This window comes from Podarcis erhardii (genome assembly GCF_964252035.2).
Source record: "Podarcis erhardii genome assembly, chromosome: 11".
Lineage (NCBI taxonomy): Eukaryota > Metazoa > Chordata > Lepidosauria > Squamata > Lacertidae > Podarcis > Podarcis erhardii.
Window position 1 is genome coordinate 54583239 of NC_138501.1, and position 24082 is coordinate 54607320.

Here is a 24082-nt window from a genome sequence, read left to right on the forward strand (position 1 = left end):
GGGCCTTCGAAAGATCAGATCCAGCAACCCGCTGGAAGTCAATGCAAGGACTCCCACGTGTTGCCGAGTACTTTGTGACAAAGTTCTACATCTGGGCCATTGGACGCGGCACGGCGGCTTCCCAGTCCTGTGTGTATAATAAATTCCCCAGAGCTGCCTTGTTGTTGTTGTTTATTCGTTTAGTCGTGCCCGCCTCTTCGTGACCCCCTGGACCAGAGTATGCCAGGCACTTCTGTCTTCCACTGCCTCCCACAGTTTGGTCAAACTCATGCTGGCACCTTCGAGAACACTGTCCAACCATCTCATCCTCTATCATCCCCTTCTCCTTGTCCCCTCCATCTTTCCCAACATCAGGGTCTTTTCCGGGGAGTCTTCTCTTCTCATGAGGTGGCCAAAGTCTTGGAGCCTCACCTTTAGGATCTGCCCTTCCAGTGAGCACTCAGGGCTGATTTCCTTCAGAATGGATTGGTTGGATCTTCTTGCAGTCCATGGGACTCTCAAGAGTCTCCTCCAGCACCAGAATTCAAAAGCATCCATTCTTTGGCGATCAGCCTTCTTTATGTTCCAGCTCTCACTTCCATACATCACTACTGGGAAAACCATAGCTTGAACTATACGGACCGGAGCTCCCTTAGGAACCTGTTTTCCAACAGTAATGCCAACCACGTTGAGCAGACTTGCAGGACGGGCGTCTTCTGCAGAGACCAAAAGCCTGCCAGTGCCAAAACGTAGCGATGAGATAGAATTAATGGGCTTCCTCCGAAGAGCAATTTGCAGGCTTAATCCTTGGAAGAACGGCAGCCTTCCTTGCAGGAAGGTCATAAAGGGGGTTAAGATATGCTTGGCTATGGTGCTTGGAATACTTGCGGGGAAGGGGAGTCTGGAAAGTGATATCGCTTTTCATTTTTCAACATTAACCAAAATGTTCTCAGCTGAATAAATTTGTTTTTGTTCACCTTCGAGACTTGTCTTTTCTCTTATCCCTGACATGGCCATCTTCTTACTTGGGTGTGGAAGACTCATGTTTGAATCCTGGAGAAGTGTGCATGCACACGAAAGCTCATACCTAGAACTAACTTAGTTGGTCTTTAAGGTGCTACTGGAAGGAATTTTTTGTTTTGACTATGGCAGACCAACACGGCTACCTATCTGTAGTTTGAATCCTGGATTAGCCCTCATGCTTGCTAAGGTAGCAAACATCCCTCAGCCTGGCTTACCTCACGGAGTTGTAGTGAAATAATTGAACCACGCACAGGCTTGCATGTATTTATATATTGCAATTGTATACCACCTTTTTCTCCAAGCAGCTCATGGTGGCATACGTGGTTCTCCCCCTCCTCTTTCAGTCCCCACAACAACCCTGAGAGGTAGATTAAGTTGAGAGGCAGCGGCTGGCTGAAGGCCACACCCAGCGAGCTTCATGGCCAAGTGGGAGATTCGAACCCAGAACTCCCAGGTCCTAGTCCCGCACTCTAACTGCTCTGCCGCACTCCCAGCAGAGTGGCACTTCAAAGCAGCATGTACAGATGCCTGCCACATAGAGAAATCCCTCACATTTGCTCAGCATCCAGAAAGGCTGGATGTTTTTGGCTTTTCTGGATGCTGAGCGAGGCAAGGAAGAAAGGTGGCAAACGTCTCCTTTTTGCCAAGCATTTTGCACGGGGCGGAGAGCAGCTCAGCAGCGGAACTTAGCACCACTAACAGCAGAAAAGGGGTGCAAAGATTTCCTGTGATTTCACCTGACTCGACACCTGCTTTTATCTTGGCAGGAAGCCCTGGATTTCAAAGGCGAGACCCCAGAACAGGGAAAGCGTGGAGAAGCTGAGAGGAGTTGGATGAGCAATTTGGACCACACCTTGCTGCCTGCAACACCTGAGAGGTAAGGGCCTCTTGACCAGAGACCAATGCACGTTTATTCTGTGTTCATGGAGGTTACTGCTACAGGAAGCTCCTGCAGGCTACATTTGGGTGGCCCTCAAGTAGTTTGGTGAGAATTATTGCAGCTTCGCCGCTTGCTCTGTCCATTGGCACGTTCTTGGCACAGAGTCTTCCCTTGATGATGCCAAAGGCACCCTGAGTTTCTTCTGCCTTCTGGTGGGCCCAGCAAGCTCCGAATCCTGGCAAGCTGGAGGCAGCTGGTTCCCAGGTCCAGGTAACTGATCAATTGCCTGCTTTGGATGGGGTTGGACTCCCCTGGAAGGAGCAGTCCGGGGTTCTCCTGGCTCCATCTTTGCACCACTACAGCTGCAGGTGACCCTAGTGGCTAGGAGTGCCTTTTCCCAGCTCTCGCAGGTAAAGCTGCTACAGCTGTCTCTGGGCCAAGATGGCCTGTCTGCTGTTGTCCATATGCTGGTAAGCTCTGGGCTGGATTCCTGCAATGTGCTCTTTGTGGGGCTGCCCTTAAGGTTGGGTTGGAAGCTGCTCAATGGGGCACAATAGTTGGCCGGCTAGCATCTGGCCGTCCTGGTAGACAGTGGTGAAACCAAACTGTTGGATGGTTGCAGCGCCTGCTGTAGAGACCAGTATGAGAGAGACAGACATGTTTGGTTGCAGCTGGGACAGGTGAAGGCGTCCAGCTGTGTTGTTGCAGATGCGCCAGTGTGTTTCTTCTCTCTTTGCTCCTCCCAGAGGGCAGGATGCGTGTGCTATGGATGCACGACTCGACTGCCTGTCTTCCAGGCACTGTTGGTCATCTGCAACAGATTCCCACATGGCTGGGTTCATGTTGCCAGCCTTCGTGCCACATTTGCAAACATCTTTGTAATGCAGCAGAGTGGGTCTGCCAACAGGCCTGCTGCCAGCATGTTCTCCCATGGTTAGTAGAGTTGCAGTGGCTGCCAGTAAGCTACCCGGCTAAGTTGAAGGTGCTCCTTTTGATGGATAAAACCTTATACAGGTGGGCAGCACCCCCCTCTGGGGTGGGATTATCTAGGGGGGCTTTAAACAGCAAGGGGGTGCTAGAGGTGTAAATGACAATCAGATTCTGAAAAGCTGGAAGGACATCAGTTTTGTTCTATTAATTAAACTCAACAGTTTTATTTGGATTTTGAATAAACATGCAATTAATTGTTAGCGCCTTGAATTTTATTGCGTTATTATCATCCTTAGTGGGTCGTGAAAACCGCTGTTCTGAACAATGCTTTTTGTAGAGCCGGGTAAGGAAAGGGCAGTGGGGATGAGCTTATGGAACTAATTTGGCAGTAACTCCCAAAAAATTGGGAACCACAGCCCTAAATGGCTTAGGATCAGGATACCTGGAAGACCATTTCACCCCTTCTGTACCCGATGGATCATTGTTGAGCTCTTCCTGCAGGGCAAACTTATCAGCAGGTCCATTCCCCACAATGTAGGAATCGGGCTTTTAGTGTTGTGGCCCCTGCCCTTTGGAATACCCTCCCCTGAATATTAGGCAGTGGCTGTCTCTGCTGCCTTTTCTGCTCAAAACCTTCCTCTTCCAATGATCCTTCAAAGTGCAGATCTTTCCCAATCTGCACCTGTACTGGAATCATTTTTGTGATGTTGTTATTGTTGTTGTTCATCAGTGCTGGATTTATGTATAAGCTAAACAAGCTATAGCTTAGGGTCCCACTCTCTTGGGGGCCGCCAAAAAAATTAAAGGAAAAAAACCTGGATACTACTTCTTCGTTGTATTTCAGTTCAACAATTACTTTGATGAAATACATATTTTCTTATGTGCAAATGGCTTTAGTTATAGATACCTATTAGGTCCATAAATTACCATGTAGCATATATTCAACACAAAAAAAGAGCTTGAATTTGCTGTTGACAAAGGACAGCTGGACATATAAAGGGCCCCATTGCCTTCAGTAGCTTAGGGCCTCATCAAACCTAAATGTGGCCGTTTGCCATCCTGGACTCCTTAAGAAAGGAGAATGGGGTAATATATATATATATATAATATCCAGTATAGTTGCAAAGACTTCTAATGACTCAGTGTGTGTGTGTGTGTGTGTGTGTGTGTGTGTGTGTGTGTGTGTATTACCATTCTGCTCCTGGAGGGCTGCACATTTCTCATAGTTTTTGCAACCTGACCAGCTCCCAGAAGCCCACGTTTCAGACTTAGCATTGGAAGCGAGTGACTCGTGCTGTCCTTTGTTGCAGTGACTTCAGAGGAGTGTTTGTGTCTTTTGATCTCTCCTTTGCTCCTCTGAGAGCTCCTTCCTGCATCTCGTGTTCCAGGGTGATGTCATGAATGATACAGGCAGTAGCTGTGTCATCAGGATGGCGCTGATGTCGTTATGCCAGGCCTGGGGGTGATCTAAGCTGGGTCTGATGTCATCGCTTTGGAGGGCCTGAGATGCGAAAGTAATGAGTCAGCCGAGGATCCCATGGGGACTTTGAAGTGATTCTAGGAAGGTTCATCTGAATTTTATCTGATTGTTTCTTGCTTATGCTTGGATGCTGTTTGAGAATCTATCTGAAGCCTGCATAATGCAAGGCAAGGAATTGCTTCTTTGCCACCAAAGGGGGGAAATGGAAATTTCATTGTTGTGGGATTCAAACCGATGGATTTGAATTTTGTTTTTGTTTTTGAGATGCTCTAATCTGTAATGGGTTTTCGCTCATGATTGATTTCATTTTGAGTGGTTCTGCCTCTTTTTCAGGCAAATGATTGACATTTCCTTTTTCACCCAAAAGGGCATTGTTGTTTTGTAAGTCTCTTTAGAATCCCTGGAGAGATTTTATTAAATCCAAGTGCATCACCCCTGAGATTATATAGTCAATAATTGGAAAATACCAAGAGAGGGACGGAAGAGAGCAGTTGTGGTCCTCAGCCCAGACCCAGCTTGGGGTTACAGGAAGGGCATCCCTATTGGCTTGAAAAGATGGATCTATCCAGCAAGTCATAGATGGTCCTAAGGCTGTAGGATGGGATGGTTGCAAAAATGCACATTTGAACACAAGTGGGTCCTCTAATCTCCCCAGTCTTAACTCCGCATTGTTTCTGAAGGTACCCTCTAAATTCCCAATCTCTGCTTTTCCCATTTTTATTTTGTGCATTTTGTTGTATGCATGAAGGTCGGCCCACATATTCAATCCTGATTTCCCCCTCTTGTGTAATACACCTGCCAAGGTGTTGTTGCTGTTGTTAAATTGTTCTTGTTTCTTAATTATCTGCCCTTCACTCTAACGTCCCAGGGCAAGTTACAACATATAAAGAAACAATGAAACACAGCCACTTTAAGTTTTTTAAAACAATCGAACGGTGTATATATAGAGTTCATGAAATCAATAAAATATGCAAACATTAAAAACAGTTTAAAACAACTTACAACCATAGAAAATGAGCTAGGTCCTTAAAACACGCACCTCAAGTGTCCAAGGCTGGGACGAAGAAATCTGTCTTCAGCATCCTCTGGAAACTGTGCAATGAAGGTGCCAAACACACCTCTGTGGGGAGGGAATTTCTCAGCTTGGGGGTCCCCACAGAGAAGGCCCCCTCTCACTTTTGGTCTTACCCCCACATGAGCCCCTGAAGGTGGAGGAACTACTCGCTGCTGTGTTTTTTTAGTAGGAGGGCTCTTAAAGCAGAGGTTGGGTGGTCATCTTTCAGGGATGGTTTAGCTGGGATTCCTGCATTGCAGGGGGATAGACTAGATGACTCTTGGGGTCCCTTCTGACTCTGATTCTCTCTTGTTCTTTCGATCTCATTGCTGCCTCGCTTGAGCAGCACCAGAGGTGTGAACAGCAGAGGCTTCTTCTGTCAGCAAGCTTGACATTTTAGGCTGGACTCGCCTGCTTGTAGGATTCAGAGAGAAAGGCTTTTGTGTTTGTTTAAGACCAGAATGCAGAGATATGTATGACTGCTCTTCTGTCTCTTTGCCCCCAAATCTCTGGCCAAACAGCGTCTAGTCCAGCGAATGTCCGTCAAAAACAGGGGTCAGCAAACTCCACTGTCCCTGAGACCTTGTGGGGGGCCGGACTATATATATATATCTTTAAAAAGGAACAGATTCCTATGCCCTACAAATAACCCAGAGATGCATTTTAAATAAAAGCACAAATTCTACTCAGGTAAAAACACGCTGATTCCCGGACCATCTGTGGGCTGGATTTAGAAGGTGATTGGGCCAGATCCGGCCCCTGGGCCTTAGTTGCCTACTCATGGTCAAAAGGCATGCCAGCAATTGCTTTTGAGCTACCTGCAAAAGGTGTCAAACGCATGAGCTGCTCTTTCCGCTTTTGGCCCCCTTTTGGGCAGGTAGCATGGGGACTTGTGATGTGTCTGCGTGTGGGGGTCAGACTGGGCACCCCAGGGCTCATTGTCAGGAACAGGTATCTCTTTAAGGGTTGGTCTCCTTGGGACTCCATTGAGCTCATGCGACGGACTGGGTAGCCATTTCTCTTATCTAGCTTGCTAGATTGGGGGTTGGACTAGATGACTCTTGAGGTCCCTTCTGGCCAGTGTTTGAAACTCAGATATATAAGCTAGGTGCCAATTTGCTCCTTAAACCAGGGTTGCGGTTGCCAAAACGGAAGGCCTAGTTGCCATTTTGGGGCCAGCAAAATGATCAGACAACAGCAATATTTGCTACGTTTATCGAGGGTGCAATGATATTAAGGGCCACTATTTGAACCATAATCTTGGTCATTTGATTCCCCTTTTTACCCATTGCTGTCTTTTTAATTGTATATATTTAATTTGTATATATTGCTTGTTTTATGTTGCTATGGTGGTTGGCTAATGCGAATAAAGTTTATCTTATCTATCTTTTGGGGCCAGGCGGATAAAAAATTGTTTTTTTTAAATACGACGTTTTGGTTCCTGAAATCCGTTCTGATTGTGCAGATGAAATATAACTGATAGAATTCTATGGGATGTGTTAAAAAGGTAAAGAGACCCCTGACCATTATGTCCAGTCGTGGCCGACTCTGGGGTTGCGACACTCATCTCGCTTTATTGGCCGAGGGAGCCAGCGTACAGCTTCCCAGTCATGTGGCCAGCAGGACTAAGCCGCTTCTGGGGAACCAGAGCAGCACACAGAAACACCGTTTACCTTCCCGCCGGAGCGGTACCTCTTTATCTACTTGCACTTTGACATGCTTTTGAACTGCTAGGTTGGCAGGAGCAGGGACCGAGCAACGGGAGCTCACCCCGTCGCGGGGATTCGAACAGCCGACCTTCTGATCGGCAAGTCCTACGGGATGTGTTACTATGTGTGAAAACAGGCAAGATCCAGGGATCCCCAGGCATTCACCTCCAGATAGCAGAGATGTCATGCACCATTCTGGCGCCTGGGCATCCTCACTTGGTTGCGAGTAGCCGACAGAGAGGTGCAAAATGCGCCTGGTGGAATTCGAATGCTGCTTCTGGCTCTAGAACTGTGTGATGTTAAGATTCTCTACAATGCAGCTTCCAATGTTCCTCTCTCCCTGATGATTTTCCCTTTCCTCTTGTGAGGCTTTACTACCCCGGTTACCTCCCATTTAATCCTGCGCTACGGTGACCTTACAATTCCCCCCATCTCAGCCCCGGAGTTATTTGCTTTCCTCCTCCTTTTTCCTCACACGGAGCCCCCGCCGACCTGGTGACTCCCCGTTTTTCCTTGCTCCCTTTATTTGCGGAGCTGCTCCAGCCCACGGAACGCTGCTAATAATGGCAATTACCGTTACACGCCGGCTACAAGGTACGGCGGTGGTAATGGGATCCAGAGGGACAAAATTAAAGTGATATAATATGCTAAGATAAATTAACGTTGTAAAATTAGCCACGGGTCTAGTCGGGAGATCTGACAAATGTTTCGTAGCTTTTGTTACGAGCTCGGAGCCCAGCTCAATTGGATTAGTGGCCCAGAGCAAAACAGACAGGAGCAGAGGGAGAAAAAAGAGTTTATGATGGCTCTCCCTGCCCACATGCTAATAGTTAAGTGTGGCTGCTTTCTCCTCCCTGCCTGGCTCAGCAGAAGGAGCTGCCCTTGCATGTTCTCTGAGAAACAAAACTCCTTATTGACTTAAGAACAGAAGAGGAACATTCTGAATCAGGCCAATGGCCCATCAATGGCATCCTTGGCTCAGAGTGGTCAACAAGATGCCCATGGGATTTGAGCAAGCAGGATTCGAACACAGGAGCCCCCTCCCCTCCACTTCAGATGCATTGCTGCCTCCTAATGTGGAGGCAGAGCAGAGCCGTCATCACTGTTGTTGTTGTTGAGTTGTTTAGTCGTGTCCGACTCTTCGTGACCCCATGGACCAGAGCACGCCAGGCACTCCTGTCTTCCACTGCCTCCCACAGTTTGGTCAAACTCATGCTGGTAGCTTCGAGAACACTGTCCCACCATCTCGTCCTCTGTCTTTCCCCCTCTCCTTGTGCCCTCCATCTTTCCCAACATCAGGGTCTTTTCCAGGGAGTCTTCTCTTCTCAGGAGGTGGCCAAAGTCTTGGAGCCTCAGCTTCAGGATCTGTCCTTCCAGTGAGCACTCAGGGCTGATTTCTTTAAGAATGGATAGGTTTGACCGAACCCAAAGGGTGCTCATCAATGGTTCCTCTTCATCCTGGAGAAGAGTGACTAGTGGGGTGCCACAGGGTTCTGTCTTGGGCCCGGTCTTATTCAACATCTTTATCAACGACTTGGATGAGGGACTCAAGGGCATCCTGATCAAATATGCAGATGACACCAAACTGGGAGGGGTGGCTAACACCCCAGAGGACAGGATCACACTTCAAAATGACCTTGACAGATTAGAGAACTGGGCCCAAACAAACAAGATGAATTTTAACAGGGAGAAATGTAAAGTATTGCACTTGGGCAAAAAAAATGAGAGGCACAAATACAAGATGGGTGACACCTGGCTTGAGAGCAGTACATGTGAAAAGGATCTAGGAGTCTTGGTTGACCACAAACTTGACATGAGCCAACAGTGTGATGCGGCAGCTAAAAAAGCCAATGCAATTCTGGGCTGCATCAATAGGAGTATAGCATCTAGATCAAGGGAAGTAATAGTGCCACTATATTCTGCTCTGGTCAGACCTCACCTGGAGTACTGTGTCCAGTTCTGGGCACCACAGTTCAAGAAGGACACTGACAAACTGGAACGTGTCCAGAGCAGGGCAACCAAAATGGTCAAAGGCCTGGAAACGATGCCTTATGAGGAACGGCTAAGGGAGCTGGGCATGTTTAGCCTGGAGAAGAGGAGGTTAAGGGGTGATATGATAGCCATGTTCAAATATATAAAAGGATGTCACATAGAGGAGGGAGAAAGGTTGTTTTCTGCTGCTCCAGAGAAGCGGACACGGAGCAATGGTTCCAAACTACAGGAAAAAAGATTCCACCTAAACATTAGGAAGAACTTCCTGACAGTGAGAGCTGTTCGACAGTGGAATTTGCTGCCAAGGAGTGTGGTGGAGTCTCCTTCTTTGGAGGTCTTTAAGCAGAGGCTTGACGACCATATGTCAGGAGTACTCTGATGGTGTTTCCTGCTTGGCAGGGGGTTGGACTCGATGGCCCTTGTGGTCTCTTTCAACTCTAGGATTCTATGATTCTATGATTCTATGATCTTCTTGCAGTCCATGGGACTATCAAGAATCTCCTCCAGCACCAGAATTCAAAAGCATCAATTCTTCAGAGATCAGCCTTCTTTATGGTCCAGCTCTCACTTCCATACATCACTACTGGGAAAACCAGAGCTTTAACTATATGGACCTTTGTTGGCAACGTGATGTCTCTGCTTTTTAAGATGCTCTCTAGTATCTTACTAGTCATCACTAGTAGCCATGAATTTGTTTAACCCTCTTTCAAAGCCATCAAGGTTGGTGGTGTCCCATCTTCCCAGTCCTTGCCAGCATGACCAATGGCTAGGGAGGATGCACCACAACAGCATCTGGTGAGCACTGGGTTGGCTACCCCTGTACCAGTGGTTTAGGAAAGGAAAGTTGCCAGGCTGATGGTGGGAGGAGGACCCTGGTAATCCTGGAATGGAGGTGGCACTTGTGAGGGGTCCCCTCCTCCTCCTACTTCTAGGGGACACGGGTGGCACTGTGCTCTAAACCACTGAGCCTCTTGGGCTTGCTGATCGAAAGGTTGGTGGTTTGAATCCCCGCGAAGGGGTGAGCTCCCGCTGCTCTGTCCCAGCTCCTACCAACCTAGCAGTTCAAAAGCATACTAGCACAAGTAGATAAATAGGTACTGCTCCCGTGGGAAGGTTAACAGTGTTTTCCTGTGCTCTGGTTTCCGTCGCAGTGTCCCGCTGCGCCAGAAGCGGTTTAGTTCTGCTGGCCACATGACCTGGAAAGCTGTCTGTGGACAAACGCCAGCTCTCTCGGCCTGAAAAGGAAGATGAGCGCCGCAACCCCATAGTCGCCTTTGACTGGACTTAACCATCCAGGGATCCTTTACCTTTTTACCTTTACCTCCTCCTCCTCCTTGTCTGGAAGCTCAAACCATGATGACGGTGCTAAATTGTGGTTCGCACAAACCACCGTTTGGTATGGTGTAGGAACTGACTATGTGTCAAAACCGAAATGCCCATACAGTGGTACCTCGGGTTACAGACGCCTCGGGTTACAGACTCTGCTAACACAGAAATAGTACCTCAGGTTAAGAACTTTGCTTCAGGAGGAGAACAGAAATTGCACACTGGCGGCGGCAGCGGGAGGCCCCATTAGCTAAAGTGGTACCTCAGGTTAAGAACAGTTTCAGGTTAAGAACGGACCTCCAGAACGAATTGAGTTCTTAACCCGAGGTACCACTGTACTCTAGTTACATTCAAAGTGTCATCAACATCCTAAGGGGTTGATGACACTTTGAATATCCCTTTCTGAATCCTTCCCAATCATAGAATAATAGAACGGTAGAGCTGGAAGGGACCCCGAAGGACCATCTAGTCCAACCCCCTGCAATGTAGGAATCACAGCAAAACCATCAATGAAAGATGGCCACCCAATCTCTGCTTAAAAATCTCCCACAGAAGAGAGTCCAGCACCTTCCAAGGGAGTCCATTCTACTGTTGAACAGCTGTCCCCGAGTCGGAATCTCCTTTCTTGTCATTTGAACCCATTGGTTCGGGTCCTCCTCCCCTCTGGAGCAGCAGAAGCCATGGGTTCAAGTCCTACTCTCCGGAACAGGAGAAAACAAGTTTGCTCCACCTCCCATAGGACATGTCACGATCCGATTCACGGGCGATTGAAGTCCCGGCTGGGGATGTCGGGACCGGGGGCAAGATGGTGGGGTGGGAGCAGGAATGGGAATCCAGAAGCCAGGAGTCAGGAAGCCAAGAGTCCGAGGGTCAGGAAGCAAGGAGTCACTAAGTCAGGGGTCCAAGGATCAAGGAATCAAGGAACCAAATGCAGCAAGGCAGGGAACGTGTTGCTGTGGCAAAGAGCCAAAGGGAAAATGCTAACCTTATATCCCTTCCCAGATCTTGCCACCAGGTGCTGTGAGTTACCAATCAGCCGGACCTCGCCTCTCCAGAACAAACTTAGGAAGGCCCCAGTCCTGCAGAGTCCTACTGGTCACAGGGCCTGACTCCTCCACGCACACCTGACAGGACAGCCCTTGAGATATCTGAAGATGGCTATAAGCTGGTGGGCTTCATGGATAGCTCAGCTGGCTAGAGCATGGTGTTGTAAACGCCAAGGTGGCAGGTTCTAGCCCTGCATATTCATTCCTGCATTACAGGGGGGGTTCTGATCTATTTTGATCTATGTGGAATGTCCAAACTGAGAAATCTAAAGCCTTTACGTGCCAAGTCAGTGATTGTGAATAGAGCAGTTTGATACCTCGCCTGCCTGTGACATGGGATGGAGAGAAGTTGGTTGTCAAAACATTCATGCTGAAACGATTCTGGAAGCAGATGCGTCGTGGAGCTCACCGGCTCCTCTCCCTGCTCATTAGGGTCTTGAGTGGAAGCAAATTTAAACAGCGGCAGAGCGGTAAATGCCCCCACTTTTCCTGGGACTTAAATTTGGGGAAAGAAATGGACCTAGCCGGTTGAAGCAGGCTCTGCTAATGAGACAACAGTGCAGGATGGGCTCAGCTGGAGGGAGAAACAATTCTCTTCCCCCACCCCTCTCAAAGCAGTGGCTGAGGAATGGGCAGCCAGAGCAGTTTTTACAGATTTGTAAATGCAAGCTAATTGTGTGTTTAATGGCTGGCGCATACCAAAGGGCCCTGGCAGGGCAGGAATGATTTAGATCTTGCTTAATAAAGCATATGATCTGGCCCATTAAAAAAATAAAAAATAATAATACTGCAACCATTCCAGTCTTTGAGCCCTGGCAAGGCATGGCAGCTGTGCTCTGATCCACTGATAACCCCCCACCACCACCACCACCACAAAAAAGGGGGTCCAAGTAAAATAGGAACAAGAGTTTTGTGGGTGGGTGGCAAGGAAAGGCTGAGTGGAGGTGGGCTTTTCTCTTTCTCAATGTTGTAGAACAACTTTTGTCAACCTGGTGCCACGTCTTCAAGCCTCAGCCAGCACAAACTTCCTGCACAAATTTCTATACAGTGGAACCTCGGTTCCTGAACTTAATCCATTCTGGGAGTCTGTTCAATTCCTGAAACAGTTCAGGAACCAAGGCAAGGAGAGCCAGTGTGGTGTAGTGGTTAAGAGCGGTAGTCTCGTTATCTGGGGAACTGGGTTCACTTCCCCGCTCCTCCACATGCAGCTGCTGGGTGACCTTGGACCAGTCACACTTCTCTGAAGTCTCTCAGCCCCACTCACCTCACAGAGTGTTTGTTGTGGGGGAGGAAGGGAAAGGAGAATGTTAGCCACTTTGAGACTCCTTAAAGGGAGTGAAAGGCGGGATATCAAATCCAAACTCTTCTTCTTCTTCTTCCAAGGCTTCTGATTGGCTGCAGCAGCTTCCTGCAGCCAATCAGAAGCTGCGGAAGCCAGGCTGGGCGTTCGGCTTCCAAAGAACATTCAAAAACCGGAGCAATTACTTCCAGTTTTCGTTCATTCAGGAGCCGGAATGTTCAACTCCCAAAGCGTTCGGGAGCCGAGGTTCCACTGTAGTGTCATTCTAATTTGTTTCACATCTTCATGGAAGGGAACATGAGAAGCTGAGAAGAAGCCTTGCAGATAACCATGGTCAGTGCTAAACCATCGTTGAATGCATAACGCTGGTCTTGAAAGACCTACATTGGCTCCCAGTATGTTTCTGAGCACAATTCAAAGTGTCAGTGCGAAAAAAGATATATATACAAATAAAGCTGTACTCAATGGATGAAAGGATATATGATGTCTGACATGATTGAGAATCGGAGAGCCAGAGACGGAGAACTTAAAAGCATTAAAATTGAGATGTGGAAATATGGAAACAACGAGGAGAGGCAGGATTGAGATTTGGAGCTATGCTTCAAGGTCCAGACTATGGGAAGTCCCGTAAAATTAATAATTATAATTTGGATGATAATTTGGTCTTTGTCATTTTAGTTTTTATTTTAATTGGATTATGATTTGATATGTTAATTGGATGTTTTTTATTGGAAAATTAATAAAAATGATTTAACAAAAAAACCCCAAAGTGTTGGTGCTGGCCTTGAAAGCCCCAAACGGCCTTAACACAGTATACCTAAAGGAGCGTCTCCACCCTCATCGTTCAGCCCAGACACTGAGGTCCAGTTCTGAGGGCCATCTGGCGGTTCCATCATTGCAAGAAGTGAGGTTACTGGGCACCAGGTAGAGGGCCTTCTCAGTGGTGGCACACATCCTGTTGGAACGCCCTCCCACCAGATGTCAAGGAAATAAACAACTATCTGACATTTAGAAGACATCTGAAGGCAGCCCTGTTTAGGGAAGTTTTTAATGTTTGGTGTTTTTAATATTCTGTCGGGAGCCGCCCAGAATGTCGGGGGAAGCCCAGCCAGATGGGTGGGGTATTAATCATCATCATCATCATCATCATCCTGTGTTCTGTCCTGCTTGTGAGTTTCCCATACAGTGGTACCTCGGGTTAAGAACTTAATTCGTTCCGGAGGTCCGTTCTTAACCTGAAACTGTTCTTAACCTGAGGTACCACTAATGGGGCCTCCTGCTGCTGTCACGCTGCCGGCGCACAATTTCTGTTCTCATCCTGAAGCAAAGTTCTTAACCTGAGGTACTATTTCTGGGTTATCGGGATCTGTATCGGGATCTGAAGCGTCTGTAACCTGAGGTACCAGTGTAATGGGCATTGGGAGCCACCCAGAGTGGCTGGGGAAACCCAGCCAGATAGGTGGGGTAGAAATAGTAAATTATTACAGTGGTGCCTCGCAAGACGAAATTAATCCGTTCTGCGAGTCTCTTCGTCTTGCGGTTTTTTCGTCTTGCGAAGCACGGCTATTAGCGGCTTAGCGGCTATTAACGGCTTAGCGGCTTTAAGAAAAAGGAAACAAACTCGCAAGAACTCGCAAGACGTTTCACCTTGTGAAGCAAGCCCATAGGGAAATTCGTCTTGCGGAACGACTCAAAAACCGGAAAACTCTTTCGTCTTGCGCGTTTTTCGTCTTGCGAGGCATTCTTCTTGCGAGGTACCACTGTATTATAAAGCAAGCCAAACCATGGACTATGAAGCTGTCTTGTCCAAAGGAGCACACTAGAGCATCAAGCCATGGTCCATCCAATTTAGCCTTCTGTTCTCCCAGTGACCCACCAGGTGCCCCAATGGGAAACCCGCAAGCAGGATCTGACCACGAGATCAACGCTCCCTTCTCATGGTTTCCAGCAACGGATTCAGAAGTATTGCTTTCTCCAGCCATAGGGGCAGAGCAGAGCCATCCTGTCTAGCAGCCATCTTCCTTTCTGCTTACCGTATTTTTCGCTCCATAAGACACACTTTTTTCTTCCTAAAAAGTAAGGGGAAATGTCTGTGCGTCTTATGGAGCGAATGTGTGGTCCCTGGAGCCGAATTGCCCAGGGGAGAAAAGCAGATCATGCTCTCTTTTTTTGAAAGAGGGAAATGGGTGTTGAAACAAAGCCACTAATCAGCAAGTGATCAGGAACGAGATAAGGGACACTAGCAATAAAGGAGGCTGCCTGGGAGGGGGGTGGTAAAGACAGTGAACTTGCAAGGAGAGGAGACAAGAAGACTAAATCAAGGAGGAGAAACAAAACAAATTCCTTCCAGTAGCACCTTAAAGACCAACTAAGTCAGTTCTTGGTATGAGCTTTCGTGTGCATGCACACTTCTTCAGATACACTGAAACAGAAGTTTCCAGACCCTTCTATATAGTGAGAAGGTGGGGGGGGGTATTACTCAGAAGGGTAATCTGTATCAAGGAGGAGAGAAATTAGAAGAAAAGGAGGAGCAAAAAACTGCTCCAACTAAGGAAAAGACACTAAGGCAAACAAGAGGGAAGGGAGTGTTGAAAGGAAACAGCTGATTGGCAAGCAATTGGTGAGGGAGATAAAGGAGGCTGCCTGGGAGGGGGGAGGTAAAAGCCCATGGATCCTCAGGATTTTTGCATTGGGTCACTCCAAATTCACCATCAGCTCACATAGCATGTCCGTGGCTGCAGCCTGCACCAAAAAACACACACAAATCCACTGTTTCGTGGGGCCGTAATGACGCAAAAATGTGGTTACAAAGCACGGATCCACATAGATTATCAGGATTTTCGCACTGGGCTACCCCAAACTCACCGTCAAATCACATGTCTGTGGCCACAGCATGAACCACAAAAATCATACATCCATGGTTTCGTTCAGAATATTTTCTTTCTTGTTTTCCTCCTCTAAAAACTAGGTGCGTCTTATGGTCAGGTGCGCCTTATGGAGCGAAAAATACGGTACTTCTAGCAGGATCAGTGCCTCGATTTTTCATGGCACAAGAAGTATTTTGTTCTTCCAAAGTGCGAAGAGGACACAGCAGCTTTCTCAGTGTTTGGGGTGCCTTTAATTGTGATGTAAATGAGCAAGAGCACAACAGGAGTCTGCCAGCGCATTATGCAAAAATCTGGAACTCTTAAAACTTTCCAGAGTCTTCTTTCCAGGACTCTTCTCCTTCCTTCCTTCCTTCCTTCCTTCCTTCCTTCCTTCCTTGCTTGCTTGCTTGCTTGCTTCCTTGCTTTCTTGCCTGCCCCTCACCAGCATTCTCTCATATTGCTTGGTTGGCAGTCTTTTAAGATGAAAGTCCTGCACTGGAACTGTAAAAACAACATAAGCCAGGATTAATGACATCCATATCTGTACTCCTTGCAGAGTTTGTAGCTTCCACATCTCAACTTCTGTCCCCAGAGTGAACTTGCAACGTGTGCTTTAATCTACTTTGTTTTTGTTTTTTTTTTTGTTGTACTGTTTACATATTGTTCAGGTTGTAGATGCGAAAATGAAAGTATATATATATGGTTCCTGCATTGTAGGACATTGGACTAGATGACACTTGGGTTTCCATTCTTATTGTTGTTATTATTAATGTTCATAATAATAAAATTAATATGTGTATACTGCCCTATATCCATAGATCTCAGAGCGGTTCACAACATAAAATTACAATATAAAAAACACAAAATCCATAATAAAAATTAAGAACCAAACCCAATGACCCCCCTTCCACAACATGTTTAAAAGGGCATCAGATGTCAATCAGACAAAGTCCTTGAAACTCTGTAATTCAATGAAACATGATTTTTTAAAAAGTAAAAACAAACAAAAAAGATGAAATGTGCAGGGCCCCTTTGGACTGGAAGGGTTTTTTTTAATATTCTTTGTAGGTATTTTCTGATGCAATAATACTGCATTAGTGATGGATTTGTACCGCAACATCTATATATTATTCTGGTTTCTTAGTTGTTCTGCAGTGCTTCCACAGTGCAACCCCATCTTTGTCATCTGGAGGGGGCATATCTTGTGCTAGGAATGAAAAAAGTGGAACAAACCCCTGTGGACATTTTCAGCCTGAACCGTTGCAGGATTTCACTGGGATGCCTCAGGGCTTGTACCGACTGGAAATGAAGTGCTTGCCCACCCAAGAACATTTGCAGGCACAGACAGTATTGGCAGTGAGGTCGTGTCTGACCTCCACAATAACATAATGAGCGCAAACCGTCATCAGTGCACAATCAAAAGTTTGCCTCAATTTGGTCACAGTTGCGTATTTTTGAGAGCATATTAAGGACACACACTGGTAGGGTTAGGATTGATGGAGTCTCCTTGGCTTCTGCCCACGGTGCATGCTGGAGATATAGAACTTAGGGTTGGATGGTGTTCTTCCTTGGTGATAACTCATATTCTACCCAGACGCTCAGGTCCAGTGCTGAGGGCCTTCTGGCGGTTCCCTCACTGTGAGAAGCAAAGCTTCAGGGAACCAGACAGAGGGCCTTCTCGGTGGTGGCTCCCACCCTGTGGAACGCCTTCCCATTGGATGTCAGAGAGATAAACAACTGCCTGACATTTAGAAGACATCTGAAGGCAGCCCTGTTCAGGGATGTTTTTAATGTGTGACATTTTAATGTGATTTTAATCTTTTTTGGAAGCCGCCCAGAGTGGCTCGGAAAACCCAGCCAGATGGGCAGGGTACAAATAATAAATTATTATTATTATTATTATTACTACTACTACTACTCATAGCTTGTCTTCCATGAACACGGTCTTAACAGTGAGTCCGTAAGTGACTGGGGAGGCCAATTCTGGATCCACACATCCTTCCACAGTGGGGACATTGGTTTCCAGGCGGGAGTTGATCATGGTGAGGGTTTGCCAAGCATGCTTTCCTCTTAGCATGTTTCTCCCTTGTGTCCTGAGTTCGAGTGCCTTGCGTGCCATTGTTCTGGGTTCTTCCTCCTTTCCTGCGTGTGAGGGGAGCACCCTGTTGCAACAGATGAATAAAGATCAGGCTTACTAGCTGCTTTGCTTCTCAATATTCTCTGGTTGGCCTCTGTTATTCTCTCCTACCAATAGGGAACCTACGTAAGGACTCTATATGGGCTCTTGGATACCCCATAAGGGAAAAGGGCAATTTTTGTTTATAACAATGGTAAATACTCAGTTCCTGAATCCAGGTCACAGGCTGACCCTGTTCATACACAGAGATGCCCTAAAGACAGGTAAGCAAAAGACAACGGAGAGGCTTTCCCTATTTCCTTCCTCCTTGCAGAGAAACATTTGAGGTCAATTTGGGAGAGTCAAAATGGCTTCCGGATTGTTCTCCTGTACTATTTCAGACACGTGGTTTACATACTTATGTACAGTGAGGGGGGAAAGTATTTGATCCCCTGCTAAACTTGCCTGTTTGCCCCCTGACAAAGAAATGACCAGTCCATAATTTTAGTGGTAGGTTTATTGTACCCGTGAGAGACACAATAACAACAGGAAAACCCCCGGAAACCCAGAAGACAAAAGTCAGAGATTGATGTGCGTTATAATGAGTGAAATAAGTATTTGATCCCCTATCAACCAGCCAGATGTCCGGCTACCTGGTATCTTCACTGTATGTAACCAGCTGAGATTAGAAGCACTTGCTGTAAGGGAGATCAAATACTTTCCCCTCTCACTGTATGTTTTTGCCTTGTAAATTTATGAACATTTAATTTATACATTTGGGACCTTAAATTCTTATAACAGTGATATATTGGTATATCGCGATGCTTAGCTGGTGATATATCACAAAAAAACAGACATCTCTCAGCCTTAACAGGACTTCCTGCCCTGCGTTACGTGTTCCCTGTGCCCAACGTCAGGCTGTCCAGATTGATCCCCCAAACCAGCTGCCACCCTGCAGTGTAGGCTATGAGACCCTGCCCTGCCCACATCTATTTCCATTGTGCAAATTGCAAATGTTCTCTTGTCTGGGGAGGCAAACCAGCTGACGGTTTAGAGAGTCAAGAAAGCCAAGAGGCAGCCATTGAGAAAAGCTCCTTTTTCTCTCAAGCTGAGCAGGCTTTTTCATTCCCCTGGCCTGGCAGCCGAGCAGGTTGCATTTCTTCCTGCTACTGATAGCAAGAATGCCGTGAAAGCAGGATCGGGAGTAAAGGATCCGGCCTCCCCAGAGAGCAGCGTATTGAAAGCGGCTGTGCGACCGGCTTGATAGAGCCCTTATTGGCTGTGCTGTATCTCCTAATGCAAACAGACAGTGTTTCCTGATAAGTCACATCCTTCAGCGCGGATGGCAGTCTATCATGTCTGGCAAATAGCGTGAAAGCATCGCAGCCAGTTTCGCTGGGAGGGCAGGCTGGGTTGTCAGAGGAAATTCTCCCTGCCTAATGCGTGCAGATCGGAGTCCTGCATTAAATCTGCGGCACTAAGCAAGAAAATAAATATTCCCAGGAGCCGCCAAGTTCATTTTAATTCTTGCATTTATAACCCACCTTTTACTCCAAAGAACTCATGCACAGTTCTTCCCCCTTCTCCTTTAATTGGCACAACAACCTTGCAAGGTAGGCTGAGAGGCAATGGGACTGGACCCCAAGGCCACACAGTAAGCTCCATGGATGAGTGGTCGGATCTGAACCCTGACCCCTCCCAGGTCCTTCTCTAATACTATCTTCCTCTTCTTCTTTGGTGATCCCTCTTCTGTGGGATCAATAAGTCACAATAAGTGACTGTGGAGGCCAATTCTGGATCCACACGTCCTTCCACAGTGGGGACATTGGTTTCTAGTGGGAGTTGATCATGGTGTGGATTTGCCAAGCGTGCCTTCCTCTTCGTACATTTCTCCCTTGCGTCCTGAGTTCGAGTGTCTTCAAAGCTCATGACACCATTGGGAAAGGCTGTTCTCCAGCTGGAGCGTTCGCAGGCCAGGGTTTCCTGAAGGAAAGTTTTGTTTCTGCACATGACTAGAATGTTCAGTTCACCATGAGTTCATGAGACATTGCATCCTGACCTGTTCTTAGTGCTTGGTTGACCACATCTACGGATGAATGCTATATATTAATCATTAGTAATTGTTTAAGTCTTGCTATATTAATCACTAAGTAATAGTTTAATAAGGAGGTTTTTACGCTTGTCCAATTCTGTGTTCCCTTTCCCAGCCTTTAATCTATTGATGATTGATGCCTATATGCAACCTTTGCTTTGTACTTGTGTTGACCAATCAGCAACAAGCACATATGTGGCAATGCTGTAATATTCAATAAAAGGGACTCCCCGAGACATGCTCGGCAGATGCCTCCCATATGACACCCACCACGCGTCTGTCGTTCATTTCAACCCAACAGTTTCCCAATTGTTAGTGGAATTTGTGCATGCATAAACCCCACTGAGTTCCACTAAACTTACTTCTATCTTCCTGGGAGTAAGCCCCATTGAATTCACTAGGGTTTGCATGTGAGCAGACACGTCTTTGCTTGCACCGCTTACCGAAAAACACCCGCCCCGTCATTGTCACATGGTCAAGCCCCCCTCCCAAAAACCCTTCATCCTACTGATCTCTCCCTTTTTATCGGAGTGAGGGGAGGGCAAGCGAGTGAGAAGATAAAAGGTAAAGGTAAAGGGACCCCTGACCATTAGGTCCAGTCGTGACCGACTCTGGGGTTGCGGTGCTCATTTCGCTTTATTGGCCAAGGGAGCCAGCGTACAGCTTCCGGGTCAGGTGGCCAGCAGGACTAAGCCACTTCTGGCAAACCAGAGCAGTGCATGGAAACACTGTTTACCTTCCCGCCGGAGCGGTACCTATTTATCTACTTGCACTTTGACGTGCAACGGGAGCTCACCCCGTCACGGGGATTCGAACCACCGACCTTCTGATCAGCAAGCCCTAGGCTCTGTGGTTTAACCCACAGCGCTACCATCATCCCTAGCGAAAAGGTAGTCTCCTTTTTCTCACTGGTGTGTTTGTGGGGGGGGGGTGAGTGTGAGGGAAGAAAGTGTTTTTCTGGTTCTTTGTTTAAGTTCTTCGTTTACTTTGCCTCTGGATCTTTGAATGTCTTATCTGTGGGGGTCCCTCCTGGATTGTTAGCAGGCTTCCCATAGTTAGCTGAGCTCTAAGTGGAAAGATACCCATGAAGATGAAAGAGTTTGCTGGTTTGTGTGAGGGCTTAGCATAATTTCTTATCAATGATTAGGAGGGAGGAGGGAGAGCAAGCCAAGCAGGAGACAGGGGTTCCTGCAAATTATCTGCAAAGTATCTGTTCAGCTGAGTTACCCCCTGGGAAACTGTCAAGTCTCCATCTTTCCTTCCCTGTTATATTGTCTTGTTGAAACACTTATTACGATGTTATTTCAATACCGGTATTCAACGCTACAGCAATTTACAGGCGTACCTTGGTTCTGGAGCACCTTGCGACACGGACGATTTGGCTCCTGAACGTTGCAAACCCGGAAGTGAGTGTTCCGGTTTGCAAACGTTTTTTGGAAGCCGGATGTCTGACTGAGCGCAGGAAGCTCCTGCGGCCAATTGGAAGTTGCAGTTTGGTTTCCGAACGTCTCCAGAAGTTGAATGGACTTCCAGAATGGATTCTGTTCGAGAACCAAGGTACCACTGTATTGGACAGCCCTAACACACACACACACACACACACACACACACACACACACACACACATTTAATATCTTCAGTTTATGCCTTAAAATCTCATGTGGGAAGCAGGGGCATCTGCAGGAATGTTTTTGGGGCAGGGAGAACATGAGACAGGCCTGCTGGTTCAGGCCAAAGGGGGCCCATCTAGTCCCCAGTATGAAACTCACAAGCACCAGAGCCCCCCCGTGGCTTAACAGCAACTGGGGTTGGAAGCATGAAAATCTGCCCTTATTCCCTTATGGGGGACACAAGAGCCCTTACAGAGTCCTTTGCAGGTTCTCTATCGGTCAGAGAAAATAACAGAGGCCAACCAGAGAATATTGAGAAGCAAAGCAGCTCGTAAGCCTGATCTTTATTGAACTGTTGCAACAGGGTGCTCCCTTCACACGCAGGAAAGGAGGAGGAAACCAGAGCCAAGATGTGCCCGTCCTTATATAGACATTTTAAATTGCCCACCCTGGAGTCCAAGACCACTCCCAGAAACATCATACCTACATCACAGAAGGGGTGTAGCTCAAGACCAGCCCCCAGATACATCATACTTACATCAGAAAAAGGGGTGGTCTACAGCAGAAATCTGAGTGGGTTGTTTACCTCCTGTCTGGCATGTTACCTGTTAATGCTTACTTGATTGGATTGCCTGGGGAGCCTGGCCAGTCTTTTGTAATGATAAATACTTAGTTCCTGAGCCAAGTCACGGGCTCACCCCATTCATACACAGATATCCCCACAAGACAGGTTTTGTGAATGAAAAGACAATGGGGAGGCTTTTCCATTTTCCTTTGACCTTGCAGAGAAAACATTGGGTCAGTTTCAGAGCCAAAATGGCTCCAGGACTGCCCTCCTGCGCTGCTTCAGACATGCGGTTCACATATTTATGTACGTGTTTGCTTGGTACATTTATGAACATTTATTGTATATATAAGACCTTAATTTATTTATTTCATAGCTCTAGATAGTCCTTTTCCACTTCCATGAATTGACCCGGTCCTCTTTAAAAGCCGCCTAGGTTAGTTGCCATCCCTGTCTCCTGTGGCAGGGAGTTCCACAGTTTAACTCTGTGCTTCAGGTGGAAGAGGGCAAAGTACGACCCAGAAATGAGGAAATGGGGCCCTTTCTTCAAAGAGAGAGAGAGAGAGAGAGAGAGAGAGAGGAGTAAAGCCTGTATGTTTTGCCTCGTGCCTCAGGCTCTACAAATAACTCTTTTTTTGTTTTATTTTAGTTAGAATGGCAGCTGGGATCCTGGGGATTGCAGATCCTTGACATTCTAAGGGGGTTGGACTACATGAACCCTGGGGTCCCTTCCAACCTGCAATTCTATGATCTGAGAGGGTCTCAGGTTCCTTGCCATGCTGTTTTCCGCCTCCCTGTAGCTCCCACTTTGCCTCTGAGCTGTTTTGCAGCCCACAGCGAGTCGCTTGCAACCGAAGCGGCTCTCTGCTCATTACCGTGTCGAACAAACTCACGCAGGCAGGTTTTGCGGAGAGATCACAAGAGCTCCCCCTCCAAATCTCTTGTTCTCCAGCTTCTCTTTTTGCCAAATGGTTGCACTTACATGAAAAGGAAAAGAGAAAGTTGGGGGTTGGGTTGGGGGAGAGAAAGCCAAGACGTGCACGGACTGCACAAATTTATGGATCAGAGATTTACACGCTCCCGAGATGCTGTATATTTTCTCCGCCGTGACACTTCATTGCCACAAATTACCAAGCAGGCAGGAGTCTGCAAGTGACAGCAGGCTCCGCGGCTAAAACATGGCCTTGCTTGGCCGGCATAAAGTGGGGCTTGGAAATGTCAAAGGGGCAGCTGGAGTGGCGGCTGTGGGGTTGGGGGAGAGAGCAGGGCCGTGGGAAGGGAGGGGATAGCAAAACAATGTTCCCTGCTCGGGATGGGGACGGACCAGGCAGCTAACAGGGGCTCTGTAAATAACAACAGCTTCAGTCCTTTCGTTTGACAGCCCCTGAACTTTGGAACTCCCCGCCACTTGACAACAAGCAACCACCTTCACTGTATTCCTTTCAGAACCTGCTAAAATATAGGGTTGGCCAAAGGTCTTGAGCTGTTGCGAGTTTTAATGTGTTTTTGCTTTTCGTATGTTTTGAAGCCACTGTTCTATTTCCCCCCTTGATTTCATTGGCTTGCCTTTTTGCAGACTGCTTTGGGGTTTTTCCTGTTTCGCAACTGAGGGGTGTAGAAATTCTACGAAATTAAAGATATGAATAAATAAGTAGGGTTCGTGCATAAGGATATCAGAAGGGCTCTGGAGGATCGTACAGCTGGTTGTGGATCCTGGTGATCATAGAAGAGTTGGAAGGGACCCAAAGGGGTCATTCAATCCCCTGCAATTCAGGAATTAACAGCTAATGTTGATGATTAATCACCTTCATCATCGTCATGGTTAAGACTTGCTCATTACTTATTGCTAAATGTCTCCAAGTGACTAACAATACAGGAAAAAAACATAAAGAGACTATACCTCTAAAAGCAAAACAAACAAAAAAGAAAGTCATTCGTGCAGCGCAGTGTTAAACTATGGAACTCCCTGCCTCTTGAGAGCAAGCAGTAAAACATAGAAGGGGGAGATTCAATCTTGTGATATGCTTCTGAGCTTTCCATTTGGGCACCTGGCCACTGTGAGACAGAGGATGCTGGATGGGTCATTGAGCTGATCCAGCAGAACACTTCTTAG

General features: G+C 47.1%; 1 protein-coding gene across 1 annotated transcript in view; it reads left to right on the top strand.

The window, feature by feature from the left end:
• The window catches only part of CNTFR (ciliary neurotrophic factor receptor), a 432009-nt gene that overhangs the window by 92159 nt on the left and 315768 nt on the right, over positions 1–24082 (top strand). Inside the window, exon 2 of the mRNA XM_081881620.1 lies at positions 1770–1879. The gene's annotated coding sequence lies outside the window, so the exon portion shown is untranslated. The remainder of the gene's footprint in view (positions 1–1769; positions 1880–24082) is intronic.